A 23,447-nucleotide genomic window follows, 5' to 3' on the forward strand; every position below is an offset into this window, starting at 1 on the left:
ACACCATCATCTTTCAGGATTTGGAATAGCTCAACTGGAATTCCATCACCTTCACTAGCTTTGTTTGTAGTGATGCTTTCTAAGGCCCACTTGACTTCACATTCCAGGATGTTTGGCTCTAGGTCAGTGATCACACCATCGTGATTATCTGGGTCGTGAAGATCTTTTTTGTACAGTTTTCCTGTATATTCTTGCCACCTCTTCTTGATATCTTCTGCTTCTGGTAGGTCCATACCATTTCTGTCCTTTATTGAGCCCAACTTTGCATGAAATGTTCCCTTGGTATCTCTAATTTTCTTGAAGAGATCTCTAGTCTTTCCCATTCTGTTGTTTTCTTCTATTTCTTTGCATTGATCGCTGAAGAAGTCTTTCTTATCTCTTCTTGCTATTCTTTGGAACTCTGCATTCAGATGCTTATATCTTTCCTTTTCTCCTTTGCTTTTTGCTTCTCTTCTTTTCACAGCTATTTGTAAGGCCTCCCCAGACAGCCATTTTGCTTTTTTGCATTTCTTTTCCATGGGGATGGTCTTGATCCCTGTCTCCTGTGCAATGTCACGAACCTCATTCCATAGTTCATCAGGCACTCTATCTATCAGATCTAGGCCCTTAAATCTATTTCTCACTTCCACTGTATAATCATAAGGGATTTGATTTAGGTCATACCTGAATGGTCTAGTGGTTTTCCCTACTTTCTTCAATTTAAGTCTGAATTTGGCAATAAGGAGTTCATGATCTGAGCCACAGTCAGCTCCTTGTCTTGTTTTTGTTGACTGTATAGAGCTTCTCCATCTTTGGCTGCAAAGAATATAATCAATCTGATTTCGGTGTTGACCATCTGGTGATGTCCATGTGTAGTCTTCTCTTGTATTGTTGGAAGAGGGTGTTTGCTATGACCAGTGCATTTTCTTGGCAAAACTCTATTAGTCTTTGCCCTGCTTCATTCTGTATTCCAAGGCCAAATTTGCGTGTTACTCCAGGTGTTTCTTGACTTCATACTTTTGCATTCCAGTCCCCTATGATGAAAAGGACATCTTTTTTGGGTGTTAGTTCTAGAAGGTCTTGTAGGTCTTCATAGAACCGTTCAACTTCAGCTTCTTCAGCATTACTGGTTGGGGCATAGACTTGGATTACTGTGATAATGAATGGTTTGCCTTGGAAATGAATAGAGATCATTCTGTCGTTTTTGAGATTGCATCCAAGTACTGCATTTCGGACTCTTTTGTTGACCATGATGGCCACTCCATTTCTTCTGAGGGATTCCTGCCTGCAGTAGTAGATATAATGGTCATCTGAGTTAAATTCACCCATTCCAGTCCACTTTAGTTCGCTGATTCCTAGAATGTCGACGTTCACTCTTGCCACCTCCTGTTTCACCACTTCCAATTTGCCTTGATTCATGGACCTGACATTCCAGTTTCCTATGCAACATTGCTCTTTACAGCATTGAACCTTGCTTCTATCACCAGTCACATCCACAGCTGGGTATTGTTTTTGCTTTGGCTCCATCCCTTCATTCTTTCTGGAGTTATTTCTCCACTGATCTCCAGTAGCATATTGGGCACCTACTGACCTGGGGAGCTCCTCTTTCAGTATCCTATCATTTTGCCTTTTCATACTGTTCATGGGGTTCTCAAGGCAAGAATACTGAAGTGGTTTGCCATTCCCTTCTCCAGTGGACCACATTCTGTCAGATCTCTCTACCATGACCCGCCCATCTTGGGTTGCCCCACGGGCATGGCTTAGTTTCACTGAGTTAGACAAGGCTGTGGTCCTAGTGTGATTAGACTGACTAGTTTTCTGCGAGTATGGTTTCAGTGTGTCTGCCCTCTGATGCCCTCTTGCAACACCTACCATCTTACTTGGGTTTCTCTTACCTTGGGTGTGGGGTATCTCTTCACGGCTGCTCCAGCAAAGCGCAACCATTGCTCCTTACCTTGGACAAGGGGTATCTCCTCACTGCCGCCCTTCCTGACCTTCAATGTGGGATAGCTCCTCTAGGCCTTCCTGCGCCCTTGCAGCCACCGCTCCTTGGACATGGGGTTGGTCCTCCTGGCCACCGCCCGTGGTCTCCGGTGTGGGGTTGCTCCTCTTGGCTGCTGCCCTTGGGGCATGGGGTCCTCCTGGCTTCTGCCCCTGACCTCGGATGTGGGGTATTAAAAAACAGAAACATTACTTTGCCCACAAAGGTCTGGCTAATCAAAGCTATGGTTTTTCCAGTAGTCATGCATAGATGTGAGAGTTGGACTAAAAAGGAAGCTGAACACTGAAGATGTTATGGTTTTGAGCTGTGGTGTTTGAGAAGACTCTTGTCCCTTGGACAGCAAGGAGATCAAACCAGTCAATCCTAAAAGTAATCAGTCCTGAATATTCATTGGAAGGACTGATGCTGAAGCTGAAACTCCAATACTTTGGCCACCTGAGGCCAAGAACTGACTGTTTGGAAAAGATCCTGATGCTGGGAGAGATTGAAGGCGGGAGGAGAAGGGGATGACAGAGAATGAGATGGTTGGATGGCATCATTGACTTGTTGGACTTGAGTTTGAGCAAGCTCCAAGAGCTGGTGATGGACAGGGAAGCCTGGTGTGCTGCAGTCCATTGGGTCACAGAGTCGGACATGACTGAGTGACTTAACTAGAAGTAGACTAGAGGATGATTAAAGTCACAAATCACCAAAAGGACTCGCCTGTAATAAGCTTTTTATATGTAACTACTAACCTTGAAATAAGTAAAGCAAAGACTGGAAGACTTAGTTTGATTTGAGGAATCACAAAAGGATTAGGTTCATAGTTGTCATGAATACAGGAACATTTATTTCAAAAAATTGTCCTTGCATTGGATCATAAACGAAAGCCCGAGCAAATTTGGAAGTGGATGTGAAGCAGATCACAATGCAGGTACCTACACTGCTCCCTACAGTGCAGCAAAATGAAAAGTCAGCAACAGTAGCAAAGGCAGACCAACTATAGCTGTAACTTTGAAAACTAAATAGCAATCCTTACGTTTCCTTCTTGTGGAGGGTGCCACATTGGTGTAGCACTCCCAGTCTCTCTCTGCCCCATGGAGGAAGAGTAACTCAGCTGGTCAATGTGGGGAAAATAAAATGGACTTTCTTGATTTACCAACTTCCTTCCTCTTCTTGGGAGTGAGCTGCTTATAGGCAGCTCTGTCCCCCATCCACCGCCCACAGCGTCACAGAGACTAGGGTTTAGGCTGCCAAATCCCCATTTTCAAGATTCGTTGTTGTACAGGCACTAAGTCACGTCCGACTGTTTGCAGCCCCATGGACTGCAGCGTACCAAGCTTCCCTGTCCTTCACTACCTCCTGGAGTTTGCTCAGACTCGTCCACTGAGTTAGTGATGCTGTGTGACCATCTCATCCTCTGCCTCCCTCTTCTCCTTTTGCCTTCAATCTTTCCCAGCATCAGAGTCTTCCAGTGAGTTGGCTTTTCGCATCAGGTGGCCAAAGTATTGGAGCTTCAGCTGCAGCATCAATCCTTCCAATGAACATTTGGGGTTGATTTCCTTTAGGATTGACTGGTTTGATCTACTTCCTGTCCAAGGGACTCTCAGGAGTCTTCTCCAGCACCACAGTTCGAAAGTGTCAATTCTTCGGCGCTCAGACTTCTTTATGGTCCAACTCTCACATCCATACATGACTGCTAGAAAAATCATAGCTTTGACTACATGGACCTTTGTCAGCAAAGTTATGTCTCTGTTTTTAATATGGTGTTGAAGTTTGTCATAGCTTTCCTTCCAAAGAGCAAGCATCTTTTAATTTCATGGCTGCAGTCACCAGTATTAGAAAACCCATTTGACTGTCACATCTACCGTCATCCTCATCTTCCAACCTTCTCTTAATCAGTTAAAAAAACAAACACAAAACCCTCCCCTCACTCTTCACCTTGTCTCTGAGTTCAGAAACTAGGCATTTGAGAGAGGAAAGGGAAGTTGTTTACTGAGTACCCACGCCCAAAGACATCAACAGAAATTGCAATGGGAATTATGAAATATCTGGTACTGAGGATAAAGAAAAAAATACAAAAAAAGACTTGTAGAATGGAGCCACAATGACACTTGTAGAGAAATATATACTCTTAAGTGCATTTACTCTAAAACAAGAATGATTTAAACACAAAGGAGTAAAGCTTTCAACTAAAGAAGCTTAAAAAAAAAAACAGTTGAAGGCCGTAAACAGTAAAAAGCACAAATGAAAAGGAAGCAATCACAAAAATGATCAACAGAGCTAAAAGTTGTTTCTTTGAAAAGGCAATAATACAAACATCGAGCAAAATTAATCAAGGAAAGAAGAAAAAAGGCACAAATATCTAATACTAAGAATGAAAGGAAGACGAAAGTACATATACAGAGGATTTAAGAATCATATGCTAGGAGCAACTTTATGCCACTCTGTATGAAAACATGAAATAGAGAATTTGTAGAAAAATAGAGATGATTAAAGTGTACTCAAGAAGATGAAAAAATAAATACATTAGTGACCATTAAAGGAAAAAAATTAGTATTTTAAAAATCACCCCTATAAACTGGTGGCTGCAGTTGACATGGGAACTCTACTCAGTACTCTGAAATGGCCTACGTGGAAAAAGAATCTAAAAACCAGTGGATATATGTGTATGTATAACAGATTCGTATTGCTGTACACCTGAAGCTAAGAAAACATTTTAAATCAACTATACACCAATAAAAGTATTTTACAAAGTCACCCCTTTCCACCTCCCCAAGGAAACCACATAGACAGTGGAGAGGAATGAGACAGGGCTATTCCTTAGAAGCAGGCAGGAACGGCTGGAGACCTGGACGACCTCGCTGAGGTGTGCTCCATTCCTGCCCTTGTCACTATTTGCTTTCACACTTGAGCTCACAGGGCTTCCCAGGGGGCTCTAGCAGTAAAGAACCCGCCTGCCAACACAGGAGATATAAGAGATGAGGGTTCCATCCCCCGGTGGGGAAGATCCCCTGGAGGAGGGCATGGCTACCCACTGCAGTATTCCTGCCTGAAGAATCCCATGGACAGAGGAGCCTGGAAGGCTGTAGTCCATGGGGTTGCAAAGAGTTGGACACGACTGAAGTGACTTAGCATGCATGCATGCACTGAGTTCATAAGTTTCCAGTATTCCTGAGCACATGCACTGAGTTCATAAGTTTCCAGTATTCCTGAGCACAGAAATCCTGAGCTGGATTTCTGCCATAGGTGCAGCCCGAATACAAGCAGAGATACCACATGTCCCATTCTACTTTGAGAAATAAACGCTGCAAGAAATACCATAGGAGTGGAGAGTTCCCTGGTGGTCCAGTGGTTAGGATTTGGTGCTTTCGCTGCTGTGGCCTGGGTTCAATGCCTGGTCAGGGAACCGAGATCCTGCAAGCCACGTGGCACGGCCAAAAAAAGAAAGAAGTAATGTAGCGGTGGCGTGATGTCTTACCCGGTCTTAGGACTCCCCGGCACGTATATGCTCTTCAAAATCCCACATTTGGGGCCTGACTCTCCTTCTCTGTTTTTCTTTTTAAAGAGCTTATTTATTTATTTCACTTTGGCTGTGCCAGGGCTTTCTCTAGCTGCGGCTGCCGTGTTTGGACTTCTCGTTTCTGTGGCTTCTCTCGTGGCGGAGCACAGGCTCTAGGCGCGGGGGCTTCAGTAGTTGTGGCCCACGGGCTTAGCTGGCCCGAGGCTCGTGGAATCCTCCCTGACCAGGGATGGAGCCCGGGTCCCGTGCATCGGCAGGTGGAGTCTCAACCGCTGCACCACCAGGGAAGCCCCCTCTCTCTTTCTCTGCCTTTCAAACAGCTCCATAGGGTCCCTCATTACGGGCCGGTCCTGTTCTTTCTTTTTTATTGCCACACCAACCTAATCCTGAACTGAAGGTCAGACTGTGGTCCCAGCAGTTCCGTCCCTGGACGAATCCAATTTTCTAATGCCCTCCTGTCATGTAGTTTGAACATGATGGAAGCAGGGGTAAGTCACAATCAGGAAAGCAGTAACCAGTTGAATGTATGCAATAAATATATTTTCAGTCAATAACTATGTGATTGGGGCTTCTTAATGAATGAAGTGGAGAAGCTCTAAACTTCAGACTAGTCCTTTATCACTGCTCCTGCCTGTGGTTCTAAGATGTGCAGAGGATCTCAGGTCTCCATGCCAACCACCCAATCCCATTACCCCCAACCCCCCACCACGTCCTGAGAAATGCTGACCAATGGCCCAGCCTCTGCCTGGCCCACAGTTGGCCCTTGCTCAATATATGTTGGATCACCTTCCCCCCACCCCCATGCCAACACAGAGTTTAGCCCAGCAGCACCTCCTCCAGGAGGAAATTTCCTCTATTAGAAGGCAGAAGTGGAGAAGTTCTAAACTTCAGACTAATTCTTCGGAGGATTACTGAACTCGGAGTTTGAAGGGACACAGAGAAGGCAATGGCACCCCACTCCAGTACTCTTGCCTGGAAAATCCCATGGACAGAGGAGCCCGGTAGGCTGCAGTCCATGGGGTCGCTAAGAGTCCAGCATGACAGAGTGACTTCACTTTCACTTTTCACCTTCATGCATTGGAGAAGGAAATGGCAACCCACTCCAGTGTTCTTGCCTGGAGAATCCCAGGGACGGGGGAGCCTGGTGGGCTGCCGTCTATGGGGTCACACAGAGTCGGACACGACTGAAGCGACTTAGCATAGCATAGCATACTCAGGGATCCACTCACTTCTCAGATGAGAAGTATAAAGGTCAAGATGGGCCTGCCTGATATCTCAGTTGATAAGGAATCCGCCTGCAATGCAGGAGACCCCAGTTCAATTCCTGGGTCTGGCAGCTCTGCTGGAGATGGGATAGGCTACCACTCCAGTATTCTTGGGATTCCCTTGTGGGTCAGCTGGTAAAGAATCCACCTGCAATGCGGGAGACCTGGGTTGAATCTCTGGGTTGGGAAGATCCCTTGGAGAAGGGAAAGGCTACCCACTCCAGTATTTTGGCCTGGAGAATTCCATGGACTACAGTCCACGGAGTAGCAAAGAGTTGGACATGGCTGAGCGACTTTCACTTAGTGAATGAATGTTCACAGAGCATTCGGGATACTTGGGTGAATAGCCCACTGAAAGAGACTAGTGTTTCTTCCCTATTAGCACTGATATTTTAAGGCATTCATATTGATCAGTGTATAGTTCTTCGGTGTATTCTTTCTACCTCTTCTTAATTTCTTCTGCTTCTGTTAGGGCCTTGCTATTTCTGTCCTTTATTGTGCCCATATTTACATGAAATGTTCCCTTGGTATCTCCAATTTTCTTGAAGAGATGTCTAGTCTTTCCCATTCTATTGTTTTCCTCTATTTCTTTGCATTGTTCACTTAAGAAAGCTTTCTTATATCTCCTTGCTATTCTCTGAAACTCTGCATTCAGTTGGGTATACCTTTCCCTTTCTCCCTTACCTTCTGTTTCTCTTCTTTCCTCTGCTATTTATAAGGCCTCCTCAGACAACCACAAATGCCTTCTTGCATTTCTTTTTCTTTGGGATGGTTTTGGTCACCGCCTCCTGTACAATGTTATGAACCTCCGTCCATAGTTCTTCAGTGATTGACCCGTGCGATAGATCCCAGGAGGTTACATTTGCTGGAAGTGTACATGAAAATTAGTGTGTGACTTTGTGTGACCCCCCACCTCTCTGCACACCCCTCTTTCTTCCTCCCTTCTTCCAGAAACATCAAGGGTCTGGGAGAACCGCTCTTGTGTGAATAAGGCTCTCATAGATGCCTCGCATTTACCTGTTAGACTGAGAACTAGACCTTGGGATGGGAAAGCCATGAGGGCGGGCACGTTTCTCTCTTACTCGAGACTGTACCCCACTCCCTGGCACGGGGCTGCCTGCATCAACTAGAAGCCTAATAAGTCTGGTCAAATGCGTGAGCGCAGAACGTTAGACTTGCTTCAACGTCAGGGTCACAGCCGATTAGTCTCCCAGCTTCTTGGACTAGGAGACCTGGAGAGGGGAGTGGCACCCACACCGTTCAGGTGCAAAACTGAGACACTGGGGCTTCATCCTGTGAGGACCCAGAAGACTGTGACCTGGGCTGACTTAGGCTTCATTCTACCCTTCCCCCACCCTTCCACCCTCCTCCCCTCTCGTCCCTCCCCCACCTTAGGAAATTCCAGCTGGAAATTTTGGCAGAGGCCACAGTCCATGGGGTCGCAAAGAGTCAGACACTAAGCACAGCACAGCAAGGCAGTTCTCTGATAAGCCTCTGGGTGAAAACCTGGGTCCTTTTATGTAATTTTAGCTCAGTTGGTCAAGAATCTACCTGCAGTGCAGGAGACCTGGGTTCAATCCCTGGGTCGGGAAGACCCCCTGGAGAAGAAAATGGCAACCCACTCCAGTATCCTTGCCTGGAAAATCCCATAGACAGAGAAGTCTGGTGGGCTGCAGTCTGCGGGGTGGCAAAGAGTCGGGCACGACTGAGCGACTAACACTAACACTTTATGTAATTGCTGTTCTCCCCAGTCGCCTTCCATCTCCTCTCAAAAGTTCCATGGAACTCACATGTTGGGGGGTCATCACTTCACTGGGGTGGGGATGCAGCCCGTGATGACTGAGAAAGAGCTTCAGCAGGTGGCTGGGCCCCAGCCCTCTTTGGACCACTGTTCCCCTGCCACCGTTTCTTCCCTGTGGATTGGAAGAATCCAAGATGCCCTCCGGTTCTGGTTCCGGTACGCTAGGACTGCCTTCTTTTATGGATCACACTCCTTAGCAACAGGGTTTTGAGCAAGTCGCCAAAGCATCTGCTAGTTCATCTACAAAATGGGTACCTTACCGGAGGCAGCCTGTCAGCTAGAGTGGATTCTCACCCCTTGCTGGGGGCTCGTTGGGTCCACCTGGGAGGTGGCCCCTGGCACTTAGTTAGGAGTTCAGACCTTAGTGTCTGGCAAGGCTGGCTTTGGGTTCCAGCCTCATCAAGGACTGACTGTATGACACCTTAAACCCTCTGACCCTCAGTTTCCTCATCTGTGAAAAAACAACCTTAACAGATCCTTACTTCCCTGTTAGGACACCAGATCCACAAGCTCATAGCACATGTTAAGTGTCTACTCAATGCTATCACTTTGCTGGTGGCTGAGAGCTGCAGGGGTCAAGGCGACCACACTGGCCTGGAGCAAGTCACCAGCTCAGAGACAGAGCTGGGATTCCATTTGATTGCAGACCAGTTCTTTTTCTTTTTTTGGAATTTCTGACACCAAACGACCCTTTTGAATCATTCTTTCTTTTCTTTTTATAAAGTGAAGTATAGTTAATCAAACCAATCAGTTATAAAGGAAATCAACCCTGAATATTCATTAGAAGGACTTGCTGGAACGGAATCCAATACTTTGGCCACCTGATGCTAAGGGCCGAATCACTGGAAAAGACCCTGATGCTGGGAAAGATTGAAAGCAAAAGAAGAAGGAGGCGGCAGAGAATGGTTAGATAGCATCACTGACTCAATGGACATGAATTTGAGCAAACTCTGGGACATAGAAGAGGACAGAGGAGCCTGGTGTGCTGCAGTCCAAGGTGTCGCAAAAGTAGGACACAACTTAGTGACTGAATAACAACTAGTTAATTTACCATGTTGTGTTAGTTTCTGATTCAGTTTTATACATATACATAACTTCCCAGGTAGCATTAGTGTAAAGAACCCACCTGCCAATGCAGGAAATATAAGAGACATGGGTTTGATCTCTGGATCAGGAAGATCTCCTGGAGGTGGGCATAGCAATCCACTCCAGTATTCTTGCCTGGAGAATCCCATGGGCAGAAGAGCTTGGTGGGCTACAGTCCATAGGGTTGCAGAGTTAGACACCACTGAAGTGACTTAGCATGCATATATTTATTCTTTTTCATATTCTTTTCCATTATGGCTTGCTGCTGCTACTAAGTCGCTTCAGTCGTGTCCGACTCTGTGCAACCCCATAGACGGCAGCCCACCAGGCTCTCCTGTCCCTGGGATTCTCCAGGCAAGAGCACTGGAGTGGGTTGCCATTTCCTTCTCCAATGCATGAAAGTGAAAGGTGACAGTGAAGTCGCTCAGTCATGTCTGACTCTTAGTGACCCCATGGACTGCAGCCCACCAGGCTCCTCCATCCATGGGATTTTCCAGGCAAGGGCACTGGAGTGGGTTGCCATTGCCTTCTCCGATTATAGCTTATTACAAGATATTGAATATGGTTCCCAGACCAATTCGTGAGGCCCTGGGGAGGGCCACCAAGGCAGCAGTGAGCCCTGGGTGTTCTTGACCCCCACCCTGTCCCTGCCCCACTTGCCCTTGGGCCATTTTCTGAGAAGCCCAGGACCCCATGGGCCCCCAAGCTTCGGTAAGGGTCTGACTGATTTCTGGCAGGGACCAGCCTGACAAGCCTCCATCCCACCTGATCTGTCTTCCCTCCCTGGTCTGTGCTGCTGGGTTCACAGAGATCGGCCTCCCCGCCCCGGGAGGCAGCAGCAGATCCTGCCCACTGCTTTGCTCCCTCAGAGAAAACCCTGTTCCAGCTCAGTGGCAGGAGAGGCGCTCCAGGGTAACAGCTCCCCGAGCCAAGTGACCCAGCTTCCCCAGATCCCCGGGTTAAAGGAGAACTGCAGCCTTGACTTTGGCTGGTCCCTGTTGCGCGTGTGCCTTGGAGAAATCACGCTTTGAGCTGTAGATCTGTGCGCACCGTGACACACCAGCCAGCCCCACCCCACATCACCCTGCCTTCTGAAGCCTTGCTAAGACTTCTGCAGTGGAGAATCTTGCCATGCACTTGAGTTATTATTGGTGGACTCCTCCATAGCCCTCACAGTAATAAAATGTCCCACTGAGTGAGTGCCATTCTGAAAGGTGCCAAGAACTACTGGTATCTCTTCTTCAATCCACCCAGGCAAGCCTGAGGAAGTGGCTCTTACTGCTATTCTATCCCCGTTTGACAGCTGGGCAGACGGGGGTTGTGAGGGTAGCTTGCCCAAGGACACATCCGGCCAGGAAGTGGAAAGCAAAATTTAAACCCTTATCCACTGGACTCCAGGTTTTGACTTCCTTACTGGGCAGCCTCCACCCTGCCTGCTGGGACCCGAGTTCCCTGAGGGCTGAGGCTGCTTCTGGTGCTGCCTCCAGGGCCCAGGGCAAGGCCCAGAAACTGGTTGACATCTAGTTGGCATCGAATTAATACAGTGTCTACCGAGAGAACCAGTTCAATGAAAGAAAGAGCGTATCTCACCAGATAGATGGGTGTGTGGTCAGAAGCTCTTCAACTCCCGGACCGGCGGGACCCCAGGTCCTGCGGAGTTTTGACATCACTCCCTAAACCCCATGCTGGATAGGACTCAAGGGTGTAAACTAGAAAGTAGAGGTGGTAATAGGGAGCCACAGATGGTGTGGGAGCAGGGTAGTGGTGAACGCAGTGCAGACCGACACTGCTTATCCTATGCAAGTGGGTACTGGAGGAAACAGCCCAGTTCTCAGAGAACTGGACAGACTCGGCGAGCCACGAGGGAAGACGAGGACAGACTGAAGAGTCGACCCCACTTCCCAAGTCACTGTGAACACGCTGGATCCATCCGGTCAGTCCTCTCCGCAGGGCCTGGCCCCAGTCATCCAATGGCCTTCTTAGGGAGAAGGGGACGGTCAGCGGGGAGGCCTGGAGATTAAGATTTGGGAAAGTGGGGTTCTTTCATCTGCCTTCTGCGGCTGTGATGGAGGCTGTGGAGGAGAGTTGACGCCCCAGAGCTCAAGGGCTGGGCACGCGGAACACGGATGCTCGGGCTCGGCGCACCGGGTAGATAGGGCGCACGCTTCAGGCGCACAGGCTAGGGGTCTCCAGTTGGGATGCATAGGGCTGGGGTGCAGGGACCCGGGTGCACAGGCTGGGGAGCACTAGACTGGGGCGCTCGGGCCGGAGTTCAAGGGCCTGGGCACTCACTGGGGCGCAGCACCCGGGGCGCACCGGGGAGCCGATCCCCGCGCCCTCGCGGCCGGGACGCCCGGCTGCTACAGGAGGTACCGCTCGCGCCGCCGGTGTGTAACCTGATATTTTTCAGCACGGCCCCCCAGAGGAATTTTTCCATTACCCAGGCAGCGCCGCACGCCGCAGCCTTTCCTCTCGGCCCGCCTGGCTTGCCCGCCGCCCCCCGCCATCCCCCGCCCCCCGCAGCCCCTCCGGGCCGCGGAGCCGAGGCACTTTGTGCAAATGTAACCTTTCCGCAGGCCCCGCCTCCGCCAGGAAGCTGCGCGCGGGGTTGCCAGGAACGCGGCTCGGCGCACTTGGAGCTGGAAGGCGGCCCGTTAATCAGCGGCGGCTGACAGAAAATCAGACAGCCCGGGCGGCCGGCCGGCCTCGGGCCTCTCCCTCCCGGCGCCTCCGCGCCTCGCTCGCTGCGCGCCGGCTCTTTGTTCCCCCGGCTCGCCCTGCTCTTCCCGGCGAAGGGCTGCGTCTCTCCATCACGCCCCCTTTCCCTCCCCGATGCTCCGTCCTCTCCTCCCTTGCTTCCCTTTCTCTCCCCATCCTGCCAGATTGCCTCGACCTCGCTTCCTTTCCTTCTCCTGGACCGCAGCACGTCAAAGAAGAGGCGCTCACTCACCCCGTTCTTCGCCAGCCTCTTGGGGGGAGGTTGGGCTCCCCAGAGTGTGCCTCTTGGTAACATCTTCCCCACCATCCCGCCTCCCCCCCCCCGCCGGGATCTCAGAGCTGGCCCGCGCCCCAGATAGAAAGATCTTAGGCAGAGCTTTATGAATGACCTTAGGGTGGAGGAATGCATGAAATCCTTGAAATGATATGTCCCACTCTGGGTGCTTGGCGAGGTAGCGGGTAGCGGGTGGGATGTCCAAAGGTTTCGTGGGTTTTTCAAAGTAGTCAGTGACTCAGAAAAGTTAGAAATCACAGCCCTAGAGATGCTTCCCTTGCATCTTCATCATTCAGCACGTATTTATGGACACCCGCTACAGGCCAGGTGCGCGCCAAGTCCCGCAGCTACAGCCGTGAACTCCAGAGGAGGACTCTCATATTAGAAATACTACATGCAAATGACATTACAGGTGCCCCGGAGCTACGCAGTCACTGGGGAGAGGCTGAGCGCAGTGATAGGTGAGCCCAGTCTGGGCTGGGGCAGGGGTGGTGTCCGAGGACTTCATAGGTCCCTAGGTCCTACTCAGCTTGCACTCCAGCCTCCCCACTCGCAGAGCAGGGGCCAGGCCAAGGCAGCTCTTTTCTGCTCTGTTCCCACAGTCACCATAAAAAGTAGTCAAAGCATGCTGGGCGGGAGGAGGCGGGGGGAGCCGGGGACCCTAGGACCCCCACCCTGTGCTCTCTCCAAGGCAGTAGAGCTGGCAGAGTGACTGACCCAAAAGTCACGTGTTCTATGTGGACAGTCTCAAAACGTGAGTGTGGGTTTGTTTTCTTTTTAGTGTTTATTTGGCTGCGCTAGGTCTTTGTTGCTGCATGCTACATGTTGCAGCATGTGGGCTCTAGTTCCCGGACCAGGGATCGAACCCAGGCCCCCTGGATTGGGAATGTGGAGTCTTAGCCACTGGACCACCAGGGAAGTCCTTGGGTTTGTTTAGTAGTAAGAACACTTGCTAGCATCCATGGAGCGACTGCTCTGCAGCAGGTGCCGAGCTAAGCATTTTACATGCATCATCTTTCATTCGATTATTCCTTCGCTTGCCAGGCACCCTGCCAGACGTTGGCAAGGGGCACTCCTTGCCCTCATGGAGCTCACAGTCTGCTAGAGCAGAGACAATAGACAATGATGTCACAGCCAGTGACAGGGGCTGGGAATGAAATATGCAAGGTAATGAGAGAGACAGCAAGCAGTGTGTATGACAGGAGGCAGGTGGTAGCTACGCTGGCTAGGGATAGTCAAGGAGGCCATCCCCGAGGAAGGGGTATTCAAACAATAGAAAGGGGCGAGCAGAAGCTGGTCCCCTGAAGGGCTGGTTCCCTGAAGAGCCAAAAAGGAACTTCCCAAGCAGAGGGAGCAGTCCACAAAACGTTCTACCATTCTTACAACTACGTTGGGAGATGGATGCCACTACTGTGCCCATTTTACAGATGAGGAAACTGAGGCTCAAAAAATAAAATTCCTTCTGGCCTGAGGTTACCCCGCTAGGAACAAGCAAAGCAGGTCCTGGAATCCAGGCCTTCCCCCCAACACTTTCCACTTTCTCCTCCTGCTCCCCCACTCTCCACCTCCTTCCTGGTCAGCAGGCCCTCTGTGGAGGGAGCAGTGGGTGGCAGTATTCAGTGCAAAGTGCTCTACTCTGGACCAGGAGGCCTGAGTTCTAGTCCCTTCTCTGCCTCTCCCCGCAGGGTGACCTTGGGCAGTTCATCTACTCTCTCTGGAGCTCGGTTTCCCCTCTGTTACAAGGATGATAAAGGCATGCCTGTCACAAGGTCGCAGTCCAGTGAGGTCAAGGGCATGGAGTGTTTAGCATAAACATTGCACACAGAATGGAGAAGGCAATGGCACCCCACTCCAGTATTCTTGCCTGGGAAATCCCATGGGCCAAGGAGCCTGGCGGGCTGCAGTCCAGGGGGTCGCAAGAGTCGGACACGACTTAGTGACTAGACCAGCACCACCTGCACCCAGGAAGTGATGCCAGATTAAATGAAGGGTCGGAACTGAAGTAGGTGGTTTCTGGGACTTCCCTGGTGGCCCAGTGGCTAAGATTCTGTGCTCCCAAAGCAGGGGGCCCAGGTTTGATTCCTGGTCCGGGAACTAGATCCCACATGCTGCAACTAAAGATCCCACGAGCCGCAATTAAGATCTGGCTCAGCAAAATAAATAAATACTAAAAAGGAAAAAACCTGGTGAAAATGAGACAGGATTTTTTGTTGCTGTGAACGCCAATGCTAAAGGGCCTGTGGTGAAGCTGCCCGATGCTCCCTCCTCACTCACCTTCCCAAGCACCCAGCCTTTGTCTAACTGTCCACAAGCTGCCCCAATGATGCTGTTTGCACGTCTGCCCATAAGAGGTGGCAGGGAGATTTTGCTCACGGCACCGCTGGCCTCTTTTTTTTTTTTTTTTAAAGAATTTATTTTTTGCAATCCCCCTCCCACTCCTGTGCTCCTGGGCTGGATACAGGAGAGATGAAGGGCAAGGAATCCCTGAGGAGGATGGGGAACTAAATTCTCAGGCTGCAGAAAGAGGAATCACAGTTGGTGGTTAATTTCCAGTGTGCACTTGGAGCCAGGCAGACCTCAGGTCTGTGAATGACCTCCACCCTCTTGTCTATAAAATGAGGGTGATGAGAAGAGCACTTCCTTTGTAGCTGATCATGTTGGAAAGGTCTTAGCCAGTTCCTGGCCCCAGAGAAGGCTCTGCTCTTGTCGGTGAACCTTTTTTATGGTGGTGTTTCTGCCCTGGGAGGTTGGGAAGACAGGACGGAGGGGGCACCATGTGAGCTGAGCACTGTAGGACAAAGAACTGGAGGGCTTAACGGAAGGGAATGACATCAGGAGCTTGGGATGAAGACATGCACACTACTGTATATAAGATAACCAGTGAAACTGACGGTATAGCACAGGGAGCTCTACCCAATACTGTGTGATAACTTATATGAGAAAAGATTCTTAAAAAAACCCAGCAAATATAGGGGACTTCCCTGGTGGTACAGTGGTTAAGAATAACTAATTAATTAATTAAAAAAAAGAACACATGTATAACTGCACCACTTGCTGTACACCTGAAACTAACACAATCTGTAAATCAACTCTACTCCAATAAAATGAAAATATTTTAAAACAACAAAAAAAGAGGGACTTCCCTGCTGGTCCAGTGGTTAAGAACCCACCTGTCAGTGCAGGCGACATGGGTTCGACCCCTGATCTGGGAAGACCCCCACATGCTGAGGAGCAACTGGGCCCGTGAGCCACAACCACTGAGTCCACACCCTAGAGCCCGTGCTCTGCAACGAGAGATGCCACCACCATGAGAAGCCCGTGCACCCCAACGGAAGAGGAGCCCCGTCTTACTGCAACTAGAGAGCCTGCCTCGCGATGAAGACCCAGCATACCCAAAAACAAATAAATAATACAACTTTTAAAAAAAGAAGAAGAAAGGGATCTGCAGCAGAGAAGCCCCTAGGGAATGGCAGACAGGCAAGGGAGGGAGAGGGGTGGGACTGGATCTGAGCAGTCTCAGGGCACCCTGGGCAAGCCCCCTGGACAACTGGCTGTCTCTTTCACACTCTGCTTCAGTGAGGATGCTTCTGGCTGCAGGTAACAGGCATCCTGACTCAGGGTGGTTTGCTAAGTCGCTTCAGTCGTGTCTGACTCTTTGCGACACCTGGACAAAACATGCAGCCCAGCGTGGGGCCAGCTCCCAGGCTAGGGCTGTCCCTTCTTCACCCAGAGCTGAATCCTCAGGGAACTGTGGAGGCCACCTGGTTTCTTCCTGGAGTCCAGCAGGAGGGAAAGAGGGCCTCCCACAGCCAGAGGAGAGTGAAAACGCTGGCTTAAAACTCAACGTTCAAAAAATGAAGATCGTGGCATTCGGTCCCATCACTTCATGGCAAATAGATGGGGGAAAAAATGGAAACAGTGACAGACCTTATTTCCTGGGCTCCAAAATCACTGTGGATGGTGACTGCAGCCATGAAATTAAAAGACGCTTGCTGCTTGGAAGGAAAGCTATGACAAACCTAGACAGCATATTAAAAAGCAGAGACATCACTTTGCTGACAAAGGTTCGTCTAGTCAAAGCTATGGTTTTTCCAGTAGTCATGTATAGATGTGAGAGTTGGACCATAAAGAAAGCTGACACTGAAGAATTGATGCTTTTGAACTGTGGTGCTGGAGAAGGCTGCTGAGACTCCCTTGGAAACAAGGAGATCAAACCAGTCAATCCTAAAGGAAATCAGTCCTGAGTATTCTTTGGAAGAACTGATGTTGAAGCTGAAGCTCCAATACTTTGGCCACCTGATGCGAAGAGCTGACTCACTGGAAAAGACCCTGATGCTTAGAAAGACTGAGGGCAGGAAAAGGGGGCGACAGAGGACGAGATGGTTGGATGGCATCATTGACTCAATGGACATGAGTTTGAACAAACTCCAGGAGACAGTGAAGGACAGGGAAGCCTGGGGTCTGCATGCTGCAGCTCATGGGGTCACAAAGAGTCAGACACGACTGAGCGACTGAACAACAACACAGCCTAGGTCTCCAGGAGATGGCCTGGAGCTGGGGTAATCCCAAACCAGTGCTGCTACACACTGGGGAAGGTTGGAGGCACCACACACATCAAGAAGAAGGGTCTTTTGTTTTATAAAGACCATTAACCTTAGGGTCAAGGGCTGGGAGCCTGATCTCTACCCCTTCCCAGGCTCGCAGCATGAGGGGCTGGGTCCACCTCACCTCAGTGTCCACAATGTCCAGCACAGGGCCTGGCATGGAGTGAGTGCTCCATGAGGACTTGGTAAATGAATGCTGAATGGTGCCCTATTTCTGTAAGTTCAGAGAATCAGGAGAGAGCAGCCATCAGTTAAATAAACAAGCCTTCAGACCAGGATTTCTCAGGACAGTGTCTGGAATCACTAGGAGGATGAGTGACAGGCTGAATAACTCCTAAAGACACCAGGTCATAGTCCCTGAAACCTGTGAATGCTTCCTGATGAAGCAAAGGGGGTGCTGCAGGTATGATTAAATGAAGGATCCTGAGATGGGGGAAGTTATCCTGGATCATCTGGACAGCCCCTAAATGGAATCATAATTGTCCTTATAAGAGGAAAACACAGGAGATTTGATGGGAGGAAAGGTGATTTGAAGACAGAAGCAGAGACTGGAGTGATGGGGCCACAAGCCAAGGAACGCCAGCAGCCTCCGGAAGCTGGAAGAGACAAGGAACAGATTCTCCCCTCGGGCCTCCAGAAGGAACTAGCCCTGCTGAACTTGTTTGAGCCCAGTAGGACTCAGTTTGGACTTCGGTCTCTGGAACCACGAGAGGATAAATTTCTGTTGTGTTAATATTAAGCCACCCAGTCTGAGGTCAGGTATTACTGCAGCCCTAGGAAACAAAGATGGGATGGTTATTAAAATGCAGATTGCTGTTGTTTAGTCGCCAAGTTGTATCGGACTCTTTGCACCCCCCATGGATTGTTGCCTGCCAGGCTCCTCTGTCTATGGGATTCTCCAGGCAAAGAATACTGGAATGGATTGCCATTTCCTTCTCCAGGGGTCTCGAGCCATGGCTCGAACCCAGGTCTCCTCCACTGGCAGGTGGATTCTTTACTGCTGAGCCACCAGGAAAACCCTACAATCCATGTTAAGTTCAGTTCAGTTCAGTTGCTCAGTCCTGTCTGACTCTTTGTGACCCCATGGACTGCAGCATGCCAGGCTTCCCTGTCCATCACCAACTCCCAGAGCTTGCTCAAACTCATGTCCATCGAGTTGGTGATGCCATCCAACCATCTCATCCTCTGTTGCCCCCTTCTCCTCCTGCCTTCAATCTTTCCCAGCATCGGGGTCTTTTCAAATGAGTTGGTTCTTCACATCAGGTGGCCAAAGTATTGGAGCTTCAGCTTCAGCATCAGTCCTTCCAATGAATATTCAGGACTGATTTCCTTTAGGATGGACTGGTTGGCTCTCCTTGCAGTCCAAGGGACTCTCAAGAGTTCTCCAACATCAGAGTTTAAAAGTATCAATTCTTTGGCACTCAGCTTTCTTTTCTTTCTTTATGGTCCAACTCTCACATCCATACATGACTACTGGAAAAACCACAGCTTTGACTATACAAGAACTTTGTCAGTAAAGTAATGTCTCTGCTTTTTAATATACATCTAGGTTTGTCATAGCTTTTCTTCCAAGGAGCAAGGAGAATGGAAATCACAATTACAAAAAACTGACCAAACTGATCACTTGGATCACAGCCTTGTCTAACTCAATGAAACTGTGAGCCATGCCGTGTAGGGTTACCCAAGACGGACGGGTCATGGTGGAGAGTTCTGACAAAACGTGGTCCACTGGAGAAGGGAATGGCAAACACCAGTATTCTTGCCTTGAGAACCCCATGAATAGTAGGAAAAGGCAAAAACACATGACACTGAAAGATGAACTCCCCAGGTTGGGAGGTACCCAATATCCTATTGGAGAAGAGTGAAGAAAGCACTCCAGAAAGAATGAAGAGATGGAGCCAAAGCAAAAACAATGCCAAGTTGTGGGTGTGACTGGTGATGGAAGTAGAGACCGATGCTGTAAAGAACAATATTGCTTAGGAACCCGGAATGTTAGGGCCACGAATCAAGGCAAATTGGAAGTGGTCAAACAGGAGATGGCAAGAGTGAACATCGACATTTTAGGAATCAGTGAACTAAAATGGACAGGAATGGGCAGATTTAATTCAGATCGACCATTATATCTACTACTGTGGGCAAGAATCCCTTAGAAGAAATGGAGTAGCCCTCACAGTCAACAAAAGAGTCCGAAATGCAGTATTTGGGTGCAATCTCAGAAAACAACAGAATGATTTCCGTTCGTTTCCAAGACAAACCATTCATTCTCACAGTAATCCAAGTCTATGCCCCAACCAGTAATGCTGAAGAAGCTGAAGTTGAACGGTTCTATGAAGACCTACAAGACCTTCTAGAACTAACACCCTAAATCCACATTACTGGGTTCCAAACTAGAAACCCGGGATGCTGGGCCAGAGACTCTGCATCTTAAGTGAGTTCTTCCTCCTCCTCCCCTGCCCTGCACACTGAAGCATGAGAAAGCAGCTCTGCCTCAGAACAGAAAGGTGACTGGGACTTGACTCACACAGGAGAACACGGCTCATGGCAGCCTGTTTGCGACCCAGAGGACCCAGTCCTGCGAAACTCACCAGCTCTCCCAGGAGCCCTGCCCCAAGGCCACAGATATGCCGGTCCTGACCTGGGCCTGCCTGGGCCCCCTTCTCCTCTCATTTATCGTTCCCCTCATCTACAAGTCTTCAGCATCCCTCATCACAGATCATAGCACCAGATTGCAGTTCCCCTGCTAAGGGCTGCAAGAGCCTACAACCAAGGCAAGATCGGTCCTATCCTAACCATCAGGGTTCCCAAATTATTCCTGGCACACACGAGGGCTCAGCAAACACGTGACTGTGTCCTTGATGTCACTGACCCTTCTGTACCCCCCAGATGTTCTGGTAGTTAGTGAGACAGAAGCTGGGCAAGAGCTGGGAGGCTGGTCCTCTGGTCCCAGCCCCTCCTGTAGCAGCAGGCCAGACCCCCAGATGCTACACAGGAATGAAGGCAGAGCTCCTCCATCCCCCCACCCCCACCCCACGGGACCCTGTGTGGCCCGCCAGCAGGTAAACAGAGGAGGAGTCTGGGGAGGAAGAACCCACAGCAGCCTGGCTCTTCAGGGCTGGAAGGGAGGGGAGTGGAGGGGACCCAGCACTGCCTTTCCTTTGGGACACTGCTTCTCATCTGTGCCCGCCTCTAAGCAGCTGGGGGACTGGCCGTGAGCCCATCCCCTTCCATCCCAGGTCCTCCATCCTTCAGCCAACGGGGCTCAACACCAGGGCCCCCCAGAGTTCAGAAGCAGGATTCCTGCGTTCTATCAGAAGGCACGAAGGCACGATGTCCACAGTGTTTTGTTTCGGTTTTTCGGCCGTGCCACGCGGCATGTAAGTTCCCCGACCAGGGATCAAACCTGTGCCCTCTTCAGTGGAAACACAGTCTTAACCACTGGACCACCAGGGAGTTCCCCAAATGTCTTGTGTGGGGACATGACTACTCCCCAGCTCAAAGTAGTTCTGCTGCTCCCCGGCCGTGCTCTCTCAACCTGAGGCTTTCACTTGCTGAACTCACCAGCTCTGAAGACTTGTGGGTCTTCCCTCGCTCTATTCTCACCTAAAGCAACCTTGCAAATAAGTGGGGCCATTTTTCAGCCCATGGAGGGCTGATGGCAAAATGACCAAGTCCAGCCCTTCTTTCTGGTAGAAAGCCCCAGGATAGATGGTCGCTGCTGACTTCCTCCATATCACTCTATCTCTTAAATCCTCTGTAGCTCCCTATTGCCTACACAGTCATTTCCAAACCTCCCTTTTCTACAACTGTGTTTATAAAACAGATGAAGGCTGAACTGCTCAGGTTCAGGCAGGAGTGGAGACATGGCTGAACTCTGCCCCCACCCTCCTGTTTCCTGGAATGGTTTACTTATGTTGGCAAACCATTAGCCAAGAGATAAGGCAGATACGACCGTAGCCCACAGATCTCCCACCCCTCCTTGCCTGGCCTCTTGGGACAGGGGTCATGGTTGCAGGAAGCCTCCCCAGGAGAGGCTTCTGAGGCCAGCAGAGTCCCCACCTCCCAATGCCTACAGTTGTTGTTGCTCTTTAGTTGTTAAGTCGTGTCCCACTCTTTGCAACCCCATGGACTGTGGCCCACCAGGCTCCTCTGTCCATGGGATTTCCGTGGCAAGAATACTGGAGTGGGTTGCCATTTCCTTCTCCAGGGGATCTTCCCCATCCAGGGATTGAACTCACGTCTCCTGCATTGGCAGGCAGATTCTTTACCACCGAGCCACTGGGGAAGCAGTGCCTACAGAAGCACCCACAAATATCTGAGGGACCACCACCCTACACCAGGCCCCGTGCTGAGCGCCAGGGTACACGAGGCAGAAGTGGTGGGCTTCAGACAGCAGGAACCTTTGGGTAGAGGCCTGGCATCCAAGAGGCAAGTCCAGGGATAGATGGATGCAAATGGCAGCAAGTGCCATAAAGACAACAGAGCCAAGAAGAGGAATCTGGCATGCGGGCTGGGGGACGTCGTTAAACCAGGGGATCAGGGATGGCCAGATCTCTGAGAAGGACAGGAACAGAGCGTCCAGACGGAGATAACAGCATATACAAAGGCACTGAGGCTCTGTATGCTTCTAGTCAGGAATCAGGGGATGAATAAAAGCGTCATATCAAGTCCCTCCCACTCCACAAAAGGACAGGTAACACAGTAACCTCACTCATCAATCAGAGACCAGAAACTGGAACAGCCACTGACAGGAGATGGGATAAATAAACGGCGAAATTCAATTGAACAATGAAAAAGGACGGGTGCTCACGTGCTCAGTGACATGGATGAATCACCAAAATATGTGGAACGAAAAAGCCAGGCACAGGGACTTCCCTGGTGGTCCAGTGGCTGAGACTCCAGGCTCCCAATGCAGGGGGCCCTGGTTTGATTCCTGGTCAGGGAACCAAGTCCCACCAGCCTCAATGAATCGCAGATCCTGTGTGCAGCAACTAAGACCCATCACAACCAAAGAAATGAATACTGTTTTTTTTAAGCCAGGCATAAAAGAGACCCTTCTCTGATTATCAGATCAGATCACTCGCTCAGTCCCGTCCGACTCTTTGCGACCCCATGAATCGCAGCACGCCAGGCCTCCCTGTCCATCACCAACTCTTGGAGTTTACTAAAACTCATGTCCATCGAGTCAGTGATGCCATCCAGCCATCATTCAGTTCAGTTCAGTTCAGTTCAGTCGCTCAGTCGTGTCCGACTCTTTGCGACCCCGTGAATCGCAGCACGCCAGGCCTCCCTGTCCATCACCAACTCCCGGAGTTCACGCAGACTCACGTCCATTGAGTCAGTGATGCCATCCAGCCATCTCATCCTCTGTTGTCCCCTTCTCCTCTTGCCCCCAATCCCTCCCAGCATCAGACTCTTTTCCAATGAGTCAGCTCTTCGCATCAGGTGACCAAAGTACTGGAGTTTCAGCTTTAGCATCATTCCTTCCAAAGAAAAAGATATCCCAGGGCTGATCTCCTTCAGAATGCACTGGTTAGATCTCCTTGCAGTCCAAGGGACTCTGAAGAGTCTTCTCCAACACCACAGTTCAAAAGCATCAATTCTTCATCGCTCAGCCTTCTTCACAGTCCAACTCTCACATCCATACATGACCACAGGAAAAACCATAGCCTTGACTAGACGAACCTTTGTTGGCAAAGGAATGTCTCTGCTTTTGAATATGCTATCTAGGTTGGTCATAACTTTCCTTCCAAGGAGTAAGCGTCTTTTAATTTCATGGCTGCAGTCACCATCTGCAGCGATTTTGGAGCCCCCCAAAATAAAGTCTGACACTGTTTCCACTGTTTCCCCATCTATTTCCCATGAAGTGATGGGACCGGATGCCATGATCTTCGTTTTCTGAATGTTGAGCTTTAAGCCAACTTTTTCACTCTCCACTTTCACCTCTGATTATACTTGTGTGTAAATGGAAAGCTGTCCGTGGTGAGGGGTGGAGCATGACGGGAACACCCCCAGGTGATGGAGCCTGGATTTTTGCCCAGGGTGATCACACAGGAACAGACATGTGCGAAATTGTGGAGCTGTACGTGTAACCCGAGAGCTTTCTAGCTTATGTAAAGGACACGGCAGGAAAGCACGGCAAGGCAGAGACACAGAGTTGGCCCTATTTGGAAAGAAAGCCTCCAGCCTCCTCCAGCTTACCTCGTGCAAATCAGGAGT

The 23,447-nt window shown here is 49.9% G+C and overlaps 1 long non-coding RNA gene across 1 annotated transcript in view; it reads right to left on the minus strand.

Moving 5' to 3' along the window:
* LOC139185864 (uncharacterized) overlaps window positions 1–12,949 on the minus strand; it is a 36,660-nt gene extending 23,711 nt beyond the window's left edge. The window contains exons 1-2 of the long non-coding RNA XR_011569468.1: window positions 12,586–12,949; window positions 7,433–7,613 (exon numbers count right to left, since the gene is read on the minus strand). This is a non-coding gene — a long non-coding RNA (uncharacterized lncRNA). The remainder of the gene's footprint in view (window positions 1–7,432; window positions 7,614–12,585) is intronic.
* Between the last annotated feature and the right edge of the window lie 10,498 nt (window positions 12,950–23,447).

The sequence above is a fragment of the Bos indicus genome, chromosome 11, assembly GCF_029378745.1.
Source record: "Bos indicus isolate NIAB-ARS_2022 breed Sahiwal x Tharparkar chromosome 11, NIAB-ARS_B.indTharparkar_mat_pri_1.0, whole genome shotgun sequence".
NCBI lineage: Eukaryota > Metazoa > Chordata > Mammalia > Artiodactyla > Bovidae > Bos > Bos indicus.